We start from the raw sequence: 20,350 nt of genomic DNA on the forward strand, positions 1-20,350 counted from the left end.
TACCTGTAAACCCTGTCTCTCTACCCATCTGTTTCTCTACCCACCTGTCTCTCCCTACCCATCTGTCTCTCTATCCACCTGTCTCTCTACCCATCTGTCTCTGTACCCACCTGTCTCTCCACCCATCTGTCTCTCTACCCATTCCCATTGGTCTACCGCATTTCTGCAGCCCCCCCCTCCCGACAACGTCCAAACAGAGAGAAAAATGTGCAGTTTTATATCTAATTTCATACTATTTTACACAAAATGATAAAGACATGGTGCTGTTTTAAAGCTAATTTCCTGTAATTAAAAAAATAAATGAATGGCTTATGAGGTGCTCATATACTATCTCTGGACCCCAAGCTCTGGGGGGACCACAATCCAAAAATAAATAACACTGATGATATTTTTCGGGTTATGGTCCCCAAAGCTCATGGGCTGTGAGGGAGTGTGCTATGCCAGTGCCCATCTCTCTCTATCCTGTACCTATAAACCCTATCTCTCTCTTTTTGTCTATGTTTACTGATTTCGCACCTATCGCCTCCTCTCACTTTCCCATTTCCTCCTTTCCTCCTCTGTTCTTTCTCCCACAGGGCCTGTATTTATCATTCAATAAAAATACTTCAGCGGAAGACAGCCTCTTCCCTCCATCCATCCATCTGGATAGGTAACACCGCTACTCTACCACGCTCCCTGCTTCTCTCTCCATCCATCTGGATAGGTAACACCGCTACTCTACCACGCTCCCTCCATCCATCCATCTGGATAGGTAACACCGCTACTCTACCACGCTCCCTCCATCCATCTGGATAGGTAACACCGTTACTCTACCACGCTCCCTCCATCCATCTGGATAGGTAACACCGTTACTCTACCACGCTCCCTTCATCCATCCATCTGGATAGGTAACACCGCTACTCTACCACGCTCCCTCCATCCATCTGGATAGGTAACACCGCTACTCTACCACGCTCCCTGCTTCTCTCTCCATCCATCTGGATAGGTAACACCGTTACTCTACCACGCTCCCTCCCTCCATCCATCTGGATAGGTAACACCGCTACTCTACCACGCTCCCTCCATCCATCCATCTGGATAGGTAACACCGCTACTCTACCACGCTCCCTCCATCCATCCATCTGGATAGGTAACACCGCTACTCTACCACGCTCCCTCCATCCATCTGGATAGGTAACACCGTTACTCTACCACGCTCCCTCCCTCCATCCATCTGGATAGGTAACACCTTTACTCTACCACGCTCCCTCCATCCATCCATCTGGATAGGTAACACCGTTACTCTACCACGCTCCCTGCTTCTCTCTCCATCTCTGGATTGGTAACACCATTACTCTACCACGCTCCCTGCTTCTCTCTCCATCTCTGGATAGGTAACACCGTTACTCTACCACGCTCCCTGCTTCTCTCTCCATCTCTGGATAGGTAACACCGTTACTCTACCACGCTCCCTGCTTCTCTCTCCATCTCTGGATAGGTAACACTGTTACTCTACCACGCTCCCTCCATCCATCTCTCCATCTCTGGATAGGTAACACCGTTACTCTACCACGCTCCCTCCATCCATCTCTCCATCTCTGGATAGGTAACACCGTTACTCTACCACGCTCCCTGCTTCTCTCTCCATCTCTGGATAGGTAACACCGTTACTCTACCACGCTCCCTGCATCTCTCTCTCCATCTCTGGATAGGTAACACCGTTACTCTACCACGCTCCCTGGTTCTCTCTCTATCTCTGGATAGGTAACACCGTTACTCTACCACGCTCCCTCCATCCATCTCTCCATCCATCTGGATAGGTAACACCGTTACTCTACCACGCTCCCTCCATCCATCTCTCCATCTCTGGATAGGTAACACCGTTACTCTACCACGCTCCCTGCTTCTCTCTCCATCTCTGGATAGGTAACACCGTTACTCTACCACGCTCCCTGCTTCTCTCTCTATCTCTGGATAGGTAACACCCTCACTCTACCACGCTCCCTCCATCCATCTCTCCATCTCTGGATAGGTAACACCATCACTCTACCACGCTCCCTGCTTCTCTCTCCATCTCTGGATAGGTAACACCGTTACTCTACCACGCTCCCTGCTTCTCTCTCCATCTCTGAATAGGTAACACCGTTACTCTACCACGCTCCCTCGATCCATCTCTCCATCCATCTGGATAGGTAACACAGTTACTCTACCACGCTCCCTCCATCCATCCATCTGGATATGTAACACCGTTACTCTACCACGCTCCCTCCATCCATCTCTCCATCTCTGGATAGGTAACACCGTTACTCTACCACGCTCCCTCCATCCATCTCTCCATCCATCTGGATAGGTAACACCGTTACTCTACCACGCTCCCTCCACCCATCTCTCCATCTCTGGATAGGTAACACCGTTACTCTACCACGCTCCCTCCATCCATCTCTCCATCCATCTGGATAGGTAACACCGTTACTCTACCACGCTCCCTCCATCCATCTCTCCATCCATCTGGATAGGTAACACCGTTACTCTACCACGCTCCCTCCATCCATCTCTCCATCCATCTGGATAGGTAACACCGTTACTCTACCACGCTCCCTCCATCCATCTCTCCATCTCTGGATAGGTAACACCATCACTCTACCACGCTCCCTGCTTCTCTCTCCATCTCTGGATAGGTAACACCCTCACTCTACCACGCTCCCTGCGTCTCTCTCCATCTCTGGATAGGTAACACCGTTACTCTACCACGCTCCCTCCATCCATCTCTCCATCTCTGGATAGGTAACACCGTCACTCTACCACGCTCCCTCCATCCATCTCTCCATCTCTGGATAGGTAACACCGTCACTCTACCACGCTCCCTCCATCCATCTCTCCATCTCTGGATAGGTAACACCGTCACTCTACCACGCTCCCTCCATCCATCTCTCCATCTCTGGATAGGTAACACCGTCACTCTACCACGCTCCCTCCATCCATCTCTCCATCTCTGGATAGGTAACACCGTTACTCTACCACGCTCCCTCCATCCATCTCTCCATCTCTGGATAGGTAACACCGTTACTCTACCAAGCTCCCTCCCTCCATCTCTCCATCTCTGGATTGGTAACACCGTCACTCTACCACGCCCCCTGCTTCTCTCTCTATCTCTGGATAGGTAACACTGTTACTCTACCACGCTCCCTGCTTCTCTCTCTATCTCTGGATAGGTAACACCATCACTCTACCACGCTCCCTGCTTCTCTCTCTATCTCTGGATAGGTAACACCGTTACTCTACCAAGCTCCCTCCCTCCATCTCTCCATCTCTGGATTGGTAACATCGTCACTCTACCACGCCCCCTGCTTCTCTCTCTATCTCTGGATAGGTAACACCATCACTCTACCACGCCCCCTGCTTCTCTCTCTATCTCTGGATAGGTAACACCATCACTCTACCACGCTCCCTGCTTCTCTCTCTATCTCTGGATAGGTAACACCGTTACTCTACCAAGCTCCCTCCCTCCATCTCTCCATCTCTGGATAGGTAACACCGTCACTCTACCAAGCTCCCTCCCTCCATCTCTCCATCTCTGGATAGGTAACACTGTTACTCTACCAAGCTCCCTCCCTCCATCTCTCCATCTCTGGATAGGTAACACCGTTACTCTACCAAGCTCCCTCCATCCATCTCTCCATCTCTGGATAGGTAACACCGTTACTCTACCAAGCTCCCTCCCTCCATCTCTCCATCTCTGGATTGGTAACACCGTCACTCTACCACGCTCCCTGCTTCTCTCTCTATCTCTGGATAGGTAACACCATCACTCTACCACGCTCCCTGCTTCTCTCTCTATCTCTGGATAGGTAACACCATCACTCTACCACGCTCCCTGCTTCTCTCTCTATCTCTGGATAGGTAACACCGTCACTCTACCACGCTCCCTGCTTCTCTCTCTATCTCTGGATTGGTAACACCGTCACTCTACCACGCCCCCTGCTTCTCTCTCTATCTCTGGATAGGTAACACTGTTACTCTACCACGCTCCCTGCTTCTCTCTCTATCTCTGGATAGGTAACACCATCACTCTACCACGCTCCCTGCTTCTCTCTCTATCTCTGGATAGGTAACACCGTTACTCTACCAAGCTCCCTCCATCCATCTCTCCATCTCTGGATTGGTAACATCGTCACTCTACCACGCCCCCTGCTTCTCTCTCTATCTCTGGATAGGTAACACCATCACTCTACCACGCCCCCTGCTTCTCTCTCTATCTCTGGATAGGTAACACCATCACTCTACCACGCTCCCTGCTTCTCTCTCTATCTCTGGATAGGTAACACCGTTACTCTACCAAGCTCCCTCCCTCCATCTCTCCATCTCTGGATAGGTAACACCGTCACTCTACCAAGCTCCCTCCCTCCATCTCTCCATCTCTGGATAGGTAACACCGTTACTCTACCAAGCTCCCTCCCTCCATCTCTCCATCTCTGGATAGGTAACACCGTTACTCTACCAAGCTCCCTCCATCCATCTCTCCATCTCTGGATAGGTAACACCGTTACTCTACCAAGCTCCCTCCCTCCATCTCTCCATCTCTGGATTGGTAACACCGTCACTCTACCACGCTCCCTGCTTCTCTCTCTATCTCTGGATAGGTAACACCATCACTCTACCACGCTCCCTGCTTCTCTCTCTATCTCTGGATAGGTAACACCATCACTCTACCACGCTCCCTGCTTCTCTCTCTATCTCTGGATAGGTAACACCGTCACTCTACCACGCTCCCTGCTTCTCTCTCTATCTCTGGATAGGTAACACTGTTACTCTACCACGCTCCCTCCATCCATCTCGCCATCTCTGGATAGGTAACACCGTTACTCTACCACGCTCCCTCCATCCATCTCTCCATCTCTGGATAGGTAACACTGTTACTCTACCACGCTCCCTCCATCCATCTCTCCATCTCTGGATAGGTAACACTGTTACTCTACCACGCTCCCTCCATCCATCTCTCCATTTCTGGATAGGTAACACTGTTACTCTACCACGCTCCCTCCCTCCATCTCTCCATCTCTGGATAGGTAACACTGTTACTCTACCACGCTCCCTCCCTCCATCTCTCCATCTCTGGATAGGTAACACTGTTACTCTACCACGCTCCCTCCCTCCATCTCTCCATCTCTGGATAGGTAACACTGTTACTCTACCACGCTCCCTCCATCCATCTCTCCATCTCTGGATAGGTAACACTGTTACTCTACCACGCTCCCTCCATCCATCTCTCCATCTCTGGATAGGTAACACTGTTACTCTACCATGCTCCCTCCATCCATCTCTCCATCTCTGGATAGGTAACACCATCACTCTACCACGCTCCCTGCTTCTCTCTCCATCTCTGGATAGGTAACACCGTTACTCTACCACGCTCCCTGCGTCTCTCTCCATCTCTGGATTGGTAACACCGTTACTCTACCACGCTCCCTCGATCCATCTCTCCATCCATCTGGATAGGTAACACAGTTACTCTACCACGCTCCCTCCATCCATCCATCTGGATAGGTAACACTGTTACTCTACCAAGCTCCCTCCCTCCATCCATCCATCAAGATAGGTCACACCGTTACTCTACCACGCTCCCTCCATCCATCTCTCCATCTCTGGATAGGTAACACTGTTACTCTACCACGCTCCCTCCATCCATCTCTCCATCTCTGGATAGGTAACACTGTTACTCTACCACGCTCCCTCCATCCATCTCTCCATCTCTGGATAGGTAACACCGTTACTCTACCACGCTCCCTGCTTCTCTCTCCATCTCTGGATAGGTAACACCATCACTCTACCACGCTCCCTCCATCCATCTCTCCATCTCTGGATAGGTAACACCGTTACTCTACCACGCTCCCTCCATCCATCCATCTGGATAGGTAACACCGTTACTCCACCACGCTCCCTCCATCCATCTCTCCATCTCTGGATAGGTAACACCGTTACTCTACCACGCTCCCTGCGTCTCTCTCCATCTCTGGATAGGTAACACCGTTACTCTACCACGCTCCCTCCATCCATCCATCTGGATAGGTAACACCGTTACTCCACCACGCTCCCTCCATCCATCTCTCCATCTCTGGATAGGTAACACCGCTACTCTACCACGCTCCCTGCATCTCTCTCCATCTCTGGATAGGTAACACCGTTACTCTACCACGCTCCCTCCATCCATCCATCTGGATAGGTAACACCGTTACTCTACCACGCTCCCTCCATCCATCTCTCCATCTCTGGATAGGTAACACCGTTACTCTACCACGCTCCCTCCATCCATCCATCTGGATAGGTAACACCGTTACTCTACCACGCTCCCTCCATCCATCCATCTGGATAGGTAACACCGTTACTCTACCACGCTCCCTCCATCCATCCATCTGGATAGGTAACACCGTTACTCCACCACGCTCCCTCCATCCATCTCTCCATCTCTGGATAGGTAACACCGTTACTCTACCACGCTCCCTCCATCCATCCATCTGGATAGGTAACACCGTTACTCTACCACGCTCCCTCCATCCATCCATCTGGATAGGTAACACCGTTACTCCACCACGCTCCCTCCATCCATCTCTCCATCTCTGGATAGGTAACACCGCTACTCCACCACGCTCCCTCCATCCATCTCTCCATCTCTGGATAGGTAACACCATCACTCTACCACGCTCCCTGCTTCTCTCTCCATCTCTGGATAGGTAACACCGTTACTCTACCACGCTCCCTCCATCCATCTCTCCATCTCTGGATAGGTAACACCGTTACTCTACCACGCCCCCTGCTTCTCTCTCCATATCTGGATAGGTAACACCATCACTCTACCACGCTCCCTGCTTCTCTCTCCATCTCTGGATAGGTAACACCGTTACTCTACCAAGCTCCCTCCCTCCATCTCTCCATCCCTGGATAGGTAACACCATCACTCTACCACGCCCCCTGCTTCTCTCTCCATCTCTGGATAGGTAACACTGTTACTCTACCACGCTCCCTGCTTCTCTCTCTATCTCTGGATAGGTAACAACGTTACTCTACCACGCCCCCTGCTTCTCTCTCCATCTCTGGATAGGTAACACTGTTACTCTACCACGCTCCCTGCTTCTCTCTCCATCTCTGGATAGGTAACACCATCACTCTACCACGCCCCCTGCTTCTCTCTCCATCTCTGGATAGGTAACACTGTTACTCTACCATGCTCCCTGCTTCTCTCTCTATCTCTGGATAGGTAACACTGTTACTCTACCACGCTCCCTCCATCCATCTCTCCATCCATCTGGATAGGTAACACAGTTACTCTACCACGCTCCCTCCATCCATCCATCTGGATAGGTAACACTGTTACTCTACCAAGCTCCCTCCCTCCATCCATCCATCAAGATAGGTCACACCGTTACTCTACCACGCTCCCTCCATCCATCTCTCCATCTCTGGATAGGTAACATTGTTACTCTACCACGCTCCCTCCATCCATCTCTCCATCTCTGGATAGGTAACACTGTTACTCTACCACGCTCCCTCCATCCATCTCTCCATCTCTGGATAGGTAACACCGTTACACTACCACGCTCCCTGCTTCTCTCTCCATATCTGGATAGGTAACACCATCACTCTACCACGCTCCCTGCTTCTCTCTCCATCTCTGGATAGGTAACACCGTTACTCTACCAAGCTCCCTCCCTCCATCTCTCCATCCCTGGATAGGTAACACCATCACTCTACCACGCCCCCTGCTTCTCTCTCCATCTCTGGATAGGTAACACTGTTACTCTACCACGCTCCCTGCTTCTCTCTCTATCTCTGGATAGGTAACAACGTTACTCTACCACGCCCCCTGCTTCTCTCTCCATCTCTGGATAGGTAACACTGTTACTCTACCACGCTCCCTGCTTCTCTCTCCATCTCTGGATAGGTAACACCATCACTCTACCACGCCCCCTGCTTCTCTCTCCATCTCTGGATAGGTAACACTGTTACTCTACCATGCTCCCTGCTTCTCTCTCTATCTCTGGATAGGTAACACTGTTACTCTACCACGCTCCCTCCATCCATCTCTCCATCCATCTGGATAGGTAACACAGTTACTCTACCACGCTCCCTCCATCCATCCATCTGGATAGGTAACACTGTTACTCTACCAAGCTCCCTCCCTCCATCCATCCATCAAGATAGGTCACACCGTTACTCTACCACGCTCCCTCCATCCATCTCTCCATCTCTGGATAGGTAACATTGTTACTCTACCACGCTCCCTCCATCCATCTCTCCATCTCTGGATAGGTAACACTGTTACTCTACCACGCTCCCTCCATCCATCTCTCCATCTCTGGATAGGTAACACCGTTACTCTACCACGCTCCCTGCTTCTCTCTCCATCTCTGGATAGGTAACACCATCACTCTACCACGCCCCCTGCTTCTCTCTCCATCTCTGGATAGGTAACACCGTTACTCTACCACGCTCCCTCCATCCATCCATCTGGATAGGTAACACCGTTACTCTACCACGCTTCCTCCATCCATCCATCTGGATAGGTAACACCGTTACTCCACCACGCTCCCTCCATCCATCTCTCCATCTCTGGATAGGTAACACCGTTACTCTACCACGCTCCCTCCATCCATCCATCTGGATAGGTAACATCCTGGATAGGTAACACCATTACTCTACCACGCTCCCTCCATCCATCCATCTGGATAGGTAACACCGTTACTCCACCACGCTCCCTCCATCCATCTCTCCATCTCTGGATAGGTAACACTGTTACTCTACCACACCTCCTGCATCTCTAGATAGGTAACACCATCACTCTACCACGCCCCCTGCTTCTCTCTCCATCTCTGGATAGGTAACACCGTTACTCTACCACGCTCCCTCCATCCATCCATCTGGATAGGTAACACCGTTACTCTACCACGCTTCCTCCATCCATCCATCTGGATAGGTAACACCGTTACTCCACCACGCTCCCTCCATCCATCTCTCCATCTCTGGATAGGTAACACCGTTACTCTACCACGCTCCCTCCATCCATCCATCTGGATAGGTAACACCATTACTCTACCACGCTCCCTCCATCCATCCATCTGGATAGGTAACACCGTTACTCCACCACGCTCCCTCCATCCATCTCTCCATCTCTGGATAGGTAACACCGCTACTCCACCACGCTCCCTCCATCCATCTCTCCATCTCTGGATAGGTAACACCATCACTCTACCACGCTCCCTGCTTCTCTCTCCATCTCTGGATAGGTAACACCGTTACTCTACCACGCTCCCTCCATCCATCTCTCCATCTCTGGATAGGTAACACTGTTACTCTACCACACCTCCTGCATCTCTAGATAGGTAACACCATCACTCTACCACGCTCCCTGCTTCTCTCTCCATCTCTGGATAGGTAACACTGTTACTCTACCACGCTCCCTGCTTCTCTCTCTATCTCTGGATAGGTAACACTGTTACTCTACCACGCTCCCTGCTTCTCTCTCTATCTCTGGATAGGTAACACTGTTACTCTACCACGCTCCCTGCTTCTCTCTCCATCTCTGGATAGGTAACACCGTCACTCTACCACGATCCCTGCTTCTCGCCTCCGGAATATTACGCTCAAGCCTTTTCTCTCCCTCTTTTTAACATCTCCCTCTCGTTCTCTCCTCTCTCACCAGATGCAGTCAGGTTGTCAAACTCTTTATTCCCTCTCTCCCCCCTGCTCTCTGTCTGGAGCGACAGACTATGACAGAATGATAAAAATAAAGGATAAAGTAAAGAAAGGCGTATTTCTGTTTGTTAATTAGAGGAGAAACACACTTTAATGTGAGTTATCACCCTGCACATAGCCTCATTAATGAAGAGCCGGCTGTCGGAGGAGGGACAGACAAAGGACACACACTCACAGAGGACGCTAAGACAAATATCCTTGGATAACTGAATGGAAATTCATGAATAAATATAAGTGGTCTTATAAGGAAAGTTTAATCTCATAAAATAAAAATTGCATTGGTCGTATACACATATTTTGTAGATGTTATTGCAGGTAGGGCGAAATGCTTATGTTTCTAGCTTCAACAGTGCATTAATGCCAAACATTAAGATAGCACTCAGGGATATTGGGTGAGAGTTGAGTCATAAAGCAGACCAATGGCGAGCAGGAGAGGATGTAATACTTCATGTTTCACACTTTTCGATGTGTTTCACCCACTGACACGCTCTGATGACATCTCTATGATGACATCAGACCAATACTGATACCATGGTCATTTAGTGCAGGTAATGAATCACCCATGACAACGGCGACATGACACATCCTTCTCACTCATATCTACGGTGATAGAGGGACAAGGGCATGAACAATTCATTTCTACATAATTTAAATATGTAATTCATAAATTATTATTTTAAGCAACCATGGAAACAGAATCTGAACTTCCCATCAGGAAACCTACATTTCCTGCAGAACTTTCATTACTGTAAGCAGGCCTATCATGGTTTATTCCTGTCCACTGCAGGCCCACAGGTGCAGCTGGGGAAACAAGAGGTTATCTGAGACAACCTGTTGCCAACCAACATCCTTATCGCAACTGTACCCCAGGACACCACTATCAGACATGATGTGTGTGTGTGTGTGTGTGTGTGTGTGTGTGTGTGTGTGTGTGTGTGTGTGTGTGTGTGTGTGTGTGTGTGTGTGTGTGTGTGTGTGTGTGTGTGTGTGTGTGTGTGTGTGTGTGTGTGTGTGTGTGTGTGTGTGTGTGTGTGTGTGTGTGTGTGTGTGTGTGTGTGTGTGTGTATCCAGGTTCCTCCTCCCATCCTAACATCCTCTAACTGTATCCTCCTACGTTCCTGAAAGTACACAGACCAGGAAGCTGCTGAGCCAATCCCCTTCCTTTAACTCCCTGCACGAACTCACATGTCAGAAAAACTGTGTTAATCTACTGTTATCTCACCTCACTTCTCCACGCTGGTGTTTGACTGTCTTACAGATCTCAACCCCATAGACAGCTAACAGTGAAATGGAATATTTCCTTTAAGTGTTACACAGACAGGAGAAAGCACATTATCTCTTTCAGTCACATTACTATTGTATCATTCATATGAACATGTCAACCTGGTTATCTTTTTCTTGAGACTAATTACAAAGACCAACAGTACCTTTCACTAATGATTCTCTTTCTATCTTGTTGTTCTGTCCCTTCTCCTATAATCACTCTAATGGGTGTAATCACATTCACCTAATTGGGAAATCTAGAGAGGAGATGGAGGGTGAGACAATGACAATATGAAAAACCCAAGGCCAGAGACTCTCGCCCCCCTTTCCCCTCTGCCCCCTTCCCCCTCTCCACCATCCCTCTCCCCTCTTGGCCCCGCTGCACTGATAGATTGCAATGAACCGTAATTATGTCTAAATATAACGATCACTGCTGCCATCAACTTCTCTCCTTTCCCCTGTTTTTACCCCCTCCCCTCCTCTACTCTCTTCTCCTCTCTTCTCCTCTCTTCACTCCCCTTCCCTCCTCTTCTCTCTGTGACAACTGGCTATCATTGGTCAGGGAGAGAGCGACAAGGGGAGAGAGAGAGAGAAGGGGAGAGAGAGACAGAGAGAGAGACAAGGAGAGAGAGAGAGAGAGAGAGAGAGAGAGAGAGAGAGAGAGAGAGAGAGAGAGAGAGAGAGAGAGAGAGAGAGAGAGAGAGAGAGAGAGAAAGAGAGAGAGAGAGAGAGAGAGACAAGGGGAGAGAGACAAGGGGAGAGAGACAAGGGGAGAGAGACAAGGGGAGAGAGACAAGGAGAGAGAGAGAGAAAGCGAGAGAGAGAAAGCGAGAGAGAGAGAGATATGGAAAGTAGGAGACGGAGAGATCATAGAAGGCATGTCTATCTTTTGTCACTGACAGAGAGTTCCGGAACGCTCAGGCACTAATGTGATTGGCTGATGTGATTGAAGGACGCCAGGCGTTTGTAATTTACACCCCAATTTTTGTAAGTTACGGAGAGAAAGCAATCAGCAGCCACATCAGGAGTCAATTAGTCTGACACTCTTCTCTCACGCACCCCCATCGTTCCCTCGTTCCATACAGGGAGAGGAATAGCAGAGAGAGATTTCTCTTATCCTTTTGTCTTTGTGGGGGTTGGGATAAAAGGGAAGCAAGAAAGTAGGACAGACAGGGTAACTAAATCTATCTGACTAACTCTCACACACACACACACACACACACACACACACACACACACACACACACACACACACACACACACACACACACACACACACACACACACACACACACACACACACACACACACACACACACACACACACACACACACACACACACACACACACACACGTGTGCAAAACACACACAAACCCCATACATCTCTTCTGATGTGGGCAGTCCAGCACTACACAGTCCAGAGTTTAAATCACATAAAAAATGTCAAATGAGGCTGATTTAGCAACAGTCATTTACGTATCTAGTGGCAGTAGTGTGTCTGTCTGTTGCTTGTTGTTTGTGTTCATTTGCCGCCACAACACCTGATTGCATTACGCCCCGTGGCCCTGCTTTTCCCGTCGGGGGAGAGTGAAGGATCATGGGATCTCCAGGGACAGGGGCTGGATTACCTTGTTGATAGAACAACAACCACTTCCTCCTCTCCTCCTACCCTCCTCACCTCCTCCTCTCCTCTTCCCCTCCTCCTCTCCTCCTCCTTCATTCCTCTGCTGCTCTTCTGTAATGTGATCTGGGAGTAAACAGCCCACCAGGTAAATTACCCAGGCTGCTTTGCCCACTATCAAAAACAAACAGTCATTGAATTAGCACTTCAGCAGATTGCAATGGCTGCAGACAGACCGACAGTCCGACAGTCAGACGGACAGACAACGAGAGAGAGAGAGAGAGAGAGAGAGGGGAGATGAGAAGAAAGAGGGAGACAGACTAGGAGAGGTAGAGGGAGACAGTCTAGGAGATGTAGGGGGAGACAGACTAGGAGAGGTAAGGGGAGACAGACTAGGAGAGGTAGAGGGAGACAGACTAGGAGAGGTAAGGGGAGACAGACTAGGAGAGGTAGAGGGAGACAGTCTAGGAGATGTAGGGGGAGACAGACTAGGAGAGGTAAGGGGAGACAGACTAGGAGAGGTAGAGGGAGACAGTCTAGGAGATGTAGGGGGAGACAGACTAGGAGAGGTAAGGGGAGACAGACTAGGAGAGGTAGGGGGAGACAGACTAGGAGATGTAAGGGGGAGACAGGCTAGGAGAGGTATGGGGAGACAGACTAGGAGAGGTAAGGGGAGACAGACTAGGAGAGGTAGGGGGAGACAGACTAGGAGAGGTAAGGGGGAGACAGGCTAGGAGAGGTAGGGGAGACAGACTAGGAGAGGTAAGGGGAGACAGACTAGGAGAGGTAGGGGGAGACAGACTAGGAGAGGTAGGGGGAGACAGACTAGGAGAGGTAGGGGGAGACAGAGGAGGTGGATGAAGTAGTGAAGAGAGATGGATTAAAGGAATAGAGGGTGAGAAAAAAGGAGGGGTGAGAGGAGAGACAGAGGCTTAGAGGAGGGACCCAAATTGAGCAAAGGGGAGAGAAAAAGTGAGAGTTAGTGAGATATATGTGTGTAGAGAGGTGGGTGGAGTTTGGGTTGTTTGTCCAGTATCAGTGTGTATTATTGATTATAACTCTATCCATTGGAGACACAAGGACCAGCCAGTCATATTGATCCACACGATCCTAACATACACACACTGGAGTAAATAAAGAACCTCGAAACATTTCCTCAATATTTCTATATGGATTTATTTGATAAACTCAAGCGATTTGTTTTGGTGTTAGCATGTGCATGCGTTAGAGTGCACGTGCGTGCTTGCGTGTGAATGTGTGTTTGTGTCTGTGTGTGTGTGCAACAAAGGTTGGCAGTAGATTCCTTAGACACCACCACGTCTCAAGGTCGGTGCTGCTTTAGAGTCGATGTCGCGCCCCCGTGAAATCTGCTCAGCATAATAAAAACATCCTCGTAGAAATCTGTCAATATAAACTAGAGATATATAGGATCCTGAAAATTGGTCTTCTCACAACATCGTCGTTAGCATTTGAATGGCTTGACACCCAGAGGCCTCACAAGACTCTACTAAAGGTCCCCGGGGAACCAGTAGAAAAAAATTCAAGGAAGTATATATGGAGACTGTTTAGTGGCAAAAATAAGGGGTTAAATAAATGTAAAACAATTAAAAAATACAAATAGAAAGTTTCCTGATATTTCTTATATCTCTCTTATATAAGACACTTCAGAACAAACTTATTTAGGAGCTAATAGCAGAAAGGCCAAACACACTTTTTAAAAAATTAAATATTTTTTTTATATATATATATATGTGTTTTATACATCAGGGGGTCTTAAAATTCTACATCAAATAGCAAAAGGATCCTTGGTATGACCTTCTTGAAATGATATCACACAGCTTAGTAGCCCCCCCGTAGCCCCCCTCGTAGTCCCCCCCCCGTAGCACCCCCCCCCCCCCCTCGTAGCCCCCCCCGTAGTCCCCCCCCCCCGTAGCACCCCCCCCCGTAGCCCCTCCCCTCATAGCCCCCCTCTCGTAGCCCCCCCCCGTAGCCCCCCACCCCCAGCAAAGACTGGGTTAAAGAATGCAGAATCTACTCCTGCAGCTACTCCAATATCCACACAATGCAATTAATAGCTTTTCAATGTTCCACCTGTTCATTGACCTGTTTAAGGAAATTCAGCTGTGAAAACAATCCGACATATTTCTGATGGCAAATTAGTTGGTTTTCGATGTATATTTTATGTGCAATACTGTTTGTTTTTATGTAGCTGAAAATGACAATCACGTTTCGGCTACACAACGCGGTCACTAAGCACGCGTTTGCTTTTCTCAAAATGAAAGAAAAATACAAATAATCTCCACTCCTGTTCCTGAACAAAAAAGCATTTAGTCTATGATTTTACTGAAAGACTTCAGTTACTATTACTCTTACTGTTTCAGTTTGAAAAGTTGATAGTATGAGAAACTCAGCATGTGCAGACCATGAAAACCAATATGTCTACATGCCACAGTATCCCGTCTCAGATCAGCAAACCCCAGGCATCTTTTTCGGGTTTCTCAGAACTGGGATACGAGCTTTATTGCGGTTGTTATAAACAGGGTATGACGGTTATAAATGTGTCAAATCAAAAACAGAATACTTGAGTATCCCGAATATTAACAGGATATTGGTGTGCATGTGTAACAGCTGTCCACACAAAGACCAGGAGACTGGTCTCAGCACCAGCAGTGTAACAGCTGTCCACACAAAGACCAGGAGACTGGTCTCAGCACCAGCAGTGTAACAGCTGTCCACACAAAGACCAGGAGACTGGTCTCAGCACCAGCAGTGTAACAGCTGTCCACACAAAGACCAGGAGACTGGTCTCAGCACCAGCAGATAACAGCTGTCCACACAAAGACCAGGAGACTGGTCTCAGCACCAGCAGTGTAACAGCTGTCCACACAAAGACCAGGAGACTGGTCTCAGCACCAGTAGTGTAACAGCTGTCCACACAAAGACCAGGAGACTGGTCTCAGCACCAGTAATGTAACAGCTGTCCACACAAAGACCAGGAGACTGGTCTCAGCACCAGTAATGTAACAGCTGTCCACACAAAGACCAGGAGACTGGTCTCAGCACCAGTAATGTAACAGCTGTCCACACAAAGACCAGGAGACTGGTCTCAGCACCAGTAATGTAACAGCTGTCCACACAAAGACCAGGAGACTGGTCTCAGAACCAGTAATGTAACAGCTGTCCACACAAAGACCAGGAGACTGGTCTCAGCACCAGTAATGTAACAGCTGTCCACACAAAGACCAGGAGACTGGTCTCAGAACCAGTAATGTAACAGCTGTCCACACAAAGACCAGGAGACTGGTCTCAGCACCAGTAATGTAACAGCTGTCCACACAAAGACCAGGAGACTGGTCTCAGCACCAGTAATGTAACAGCTGTCCACACAAAGACCAGGAGACTGGTCTCAGCACCAGCAGTGTAACAGCTGTCCACACAAAGACCAGGAGACTGGTCTCAGCACCAGTAATGTAACAGCTGTCCACACAAAGACCAGGAGACTGGTCTCAGCACCAGTAATGTAACAGCTGTCCACACAAAGACCAGGAGACTGGTCTCAGCACCAGCAGTGTAACAGCTGTCCACACAAAGACCAGGAGACTGGTCTCAGCACCAGTAATGTAACAGCTGTCCACACAAAGACCAGGAGACTGGTCTCAGCACCAGCAGTGTAACAGCTGTCCACACAAAGACCAGGAGACTGGTCTCAGCACCAGTAGTGTAACAGCTGTCCACACAAAGACCAGGAGACTGGTCTCAGCACCAGTAGTGTAACAGCTGTCCACACAAACACCAGGAGACTGGTCTCAGAACCAGTAGTGTAACAGCTGTCCACACAAAGACCAGGAGACTGGTCTCAGCACCAGTAGATCAACAGCTGTGATCGTACTTCATGAGTCTCTTGTGTTGTTTTTTAAAAATAAAGGCCTGTCCAGCTAGCAAACCCAGTTGACTGGTGTTTATTCTGACTGACTGACGATAGACACAAGAAAGCACAGATGTGCAGGACAACAGTATATTATTGGCTGTAGATTTATGATTTGTCTGTTAGCATGGGAGGAACTGTAAATTAGCAGCGAGCCAATGTGACTACCAGTACAAGTAGAGCGCACAAGCAAACTTACAGCAATAACATACAAATGCACATCCCAGATGCCCCCCAATATCTAACAGGTACCGTACTCATCAGGACATGTTCATAGTGAACTCGTACACATTGTAAATATGAAAATAGAATACAGTATTTCAGAACGTGACCTACCACTTCCATGTCAATATCAGACTGGGTAGAATTTATGTTCACGATCTCCTCCAAGCATGACAAAATGGCATAACTTTTAGAGACATCTGACTTGAACAAACAAATTAGAGTAAATGTCAAGTCAATATTTATGCCTTGTAAAGTGGAAACATAAACACATGTAAACGTGGTCACTGAGTCCCTCAGAAACAGGAGAGACAAAAAGAAAAGAGAAAGAGAAGATAGAAGGATAAAGGAGAGGAGGTGAGTAGAGGATGTGAGGAGAGGAGGTGAGGATTGGAGGTCAGGAGAGGAGGTCGGGAGAGGAGGTGAGTAGAGGATGTGAGGAGAGGAGGTGAGGATTGGAGGTCAGGAGAGGAGGTCGGGAGAGGAGGTGAGTAGAGGATGTGAGGAGAGGAGGTGAGGATTGGAGGTCAGGAGAGGAGGTCGGGAGAGGAGGTCGGGAGAGGAGGTGAGGACGTGAGGAGAGGAGGGGAGGAGAGGATGTCAGGAGGAGGAGGTGAGGTGAGGAGGTGAGGGGGTGAGGGGGTGTGTGCAGTGCTAAATGTGTGTGGGGGGGGTGCACTAACAATATTTGATAATACACTGGAGTTCCAAATCATCTCTCCATTTCTTCTCTTCTTCTTCTCCTGTTTTGTCTCTATTCTTCTCTCCTCTGCTCCCCCCCACTGTTCCCTCCTGCGTGATGTTGCTTTGGGTAATTTACTGTCAGCAGGAGATGCCTCCAAGCTCTCTGGAGCACACATACACGCACACTCGTTAAATATCCCTAACTGTTTCCGAGAGAGACACAAACATCTCAGCTCGGCCTATAAATATCACCCAAAAACATTTAAGAAAGTTGGACAGGCAACTTTTGTCTTTAGCAGGTATACGCTGCCACTGATGAGGTTATTATAGAGGGGGAGGTGGCTGAAGGAGAGCGGAGCTGCTGGAAGACTATGCCTTGGAAAGTAAGTTCTGGTGTCTACATTTTCAAGCTAATATTACGATATGGGATAAAAAAAATTACAATTCCTAAGTGCATTTTCCCTAATTTCCTTTTCATTTCCTCTGCATCTGGCTGTCCCTGACAAAGTTAGGACTTCATTAAAATAGAACAAAGATCATAAAGCCCATGTAAATGATGTTCCAATTGCTTTACTCAAATGACTCAAACCAGTGTTCAGACAAAGGCAGCAACATATCGTCACAGAAGACATGAAAATCAGAGACTCTCATGCTGACGCTTGGCGTGTGAGTGAATGCATACGTGCATATTTGTGTGTGACACCGAACAAGGTGTGTGACGTTTCGACCCAATGCATGCTCATGCTAGTGAGTGACTAGACAGTAGTTGTTTGAGTGACAGGACAGTAGGTTTTTGAGTGGTAGGCCAGTAGTTGTTTGAGTGGTAGGCCAGTAGTTGTTTGAGTGACTAGACAGTAGTTGTTGACTGGCAGGACAGTAGATGTTTGAGTGGTAGGACAGTAGTTGTTTGAGTGACAGGACAGTAGTTGTTTGAGTGACAGGACAGTAGTTGTTTGAGTGACAGGACAGTAGTTGTTTGAGTGGTAGGCCAGTAGTTGTTTGAGTGGTAGGCCAGTAGTTGTTTGAGTGGTAGGCCAGTAGTTGTTTGAGTGGTAGGCCAGTAGTTGTTTGAGTGACTAGACAGTAGTTGTTGACTGGCAGGACAGTAGATGTTTGAGTGGTAGGACAGTAGTTGTTTGAGTGACAGGACAGTAGTTGTTTGAGTGACAGGACAGTAGTTGTTTGAGTGACAGGACAGTAGTTGTTTGAGTGACAGGACAGTAGTTGTTTGAGTGACAGGACAGTACTTGTTGACTGGTAGGACTGTAGTTGTTTGAGTGGTAGGACAGTAGTTGTTGACTGGTAGGACAGTAGTTGTTTGAGTGACAGGACAGTAGTTGTTGACTGGTAGGACAGTAGTTGTTTGAGTGACAGGACAGTAGTTGTTTGAGTGACAGGACAGTACTTGTTGACTGGTAGGACTGTAGTTGTTTGAGTGGTAGGACAGTAGTTGTTGACTGGTAGGACAGTAGTTGTTTGAGTGACAGGACAGTAGTTGTTGACTGGTAGGACAGTAGATGTTTGAGTGGTAGGCCAGTAGTTGTTTGAGTGGCAGGACAGTAGTTGTTTGAGTGGCAGGACAGTAGTTGTTTGAGTGGTAGGCCAGTAGTTGTTTGAGTGGTAGGCCAGTAGTTGTTTGAGTGACTAGACAGTAGTTGTTGACTGGCAGGACAGTAGATGTTTGAGTGGTAGGACAGTAGTTGTTTGAGTGACAGGACAGTAGTTGTTTGAGTGACAGGACAGTAGTTGTTTGAGTGACAGGACAGTAGTTGTTTGAGTGGTAGGCCAGTAGTTGTTTGAGTGGTAGGACAGTAGTTGTTTGAGTGGCAGGACAGTAGTTGTTGACTGGCAGGACAGTAGTTGTTGACTGGCAGGACAGTACTTGTTGACTGGTAGGACTGTAGTTGTTTGAGTGGTAGGACAGTAGTTGTTTGAGTGGCAGGACAGTAGTTGTTGACTGGTAGGACAGTAGTTGTTTGAGTGGTAGGACAGTAGTTGTTTGAGTGGCAGGACAGTAGTTGTTGACTGGTAGGACTGTAGTTGTTTGAGTGGTAGGACAGTAGTTGTTTGAGTGGCAGGACAGTAGTTGTTGACTGGTAGGACTGTAGTTGTTTGAGTGGTAGGACAGTAGTTGTTTGAGTGGCAGGACAGTACTTGTTGACTGGTAGGACAGTAGTTGTTTGAGTGACAGGACAGTAGTTGTTTGAGTGGCAGGACAGTAGTTGTTGACTGGCAGGACAGTAGTTGTTGACTGGCAGGACAGTACTTGTTGACTGGTAGGACTGTAGTTGTTTGAGTGACAGGACAGTAGTTGTTGACTGGTAGGACAGTAGTTGTTTGAGTGACAGGACAGTAGATGTTTGAGTGGCAGGACAGTAGATGTTTGAGTGACAGGTTAGCATTTTTTTTGTCATGAATCCTGTTCTGGAGGCATCCTGCAGAGAGGTCACTAGCTGGGAAATCCACAAAGTCATCAAATCTTGCTGATAATTTTGAACCTAACCCTCACCTCAAAACTAATATTAACCACACTGCTAACTCCAATGCCTAATGCTAAACTTAAACTAAAATCAAATAGCACATTTTTGTGTTAATTGTTTCATATTCAATATAGACATTTTTGACTTTGCAGCTGGCCTATCTAAGAACAAGACTCATAACAACAAATGTCAACCTGCAATTGAGAATGAGTGTGTCATTTGTGAAAGTGTGGGTGTGTTGAGGTCATTTTTTAATGTGTGAATGTGTTGAGATCATCTGTGAAAGTGTGAGTGTGTTGAGGTCATTCAAAAGAGTGGGTGTGTTGAGGTAATTTGTGAAAGTGTGCGAGTGTTGAGGTCATTTGTGAAACTGGTGAGTGTGTTGAGGTCATTTTTGAAAGTGTGAGGGTATTGGGGTAATTTGTTA

The sequence above is a fragment of the Oncorhynchus gorbuscha genome, linkage group LG13 (assembly GCF_021184085.1).
Source record: "Oncorhynchus gorbuscha isolate QuinsamMale2020 ecotype Even-year linkage group LG13, OgorEven_v1.0, whole genome shotgun sequence".
In the NCBI taxonomy this organism is placed as follows: domain Eukaryota; kingdom Metazoa; phylum Chordata; class Actinopteri; order Salmoniformes; family Salmonidae; genus Oncorhynchus; species Oncorhynchus gorbuscha.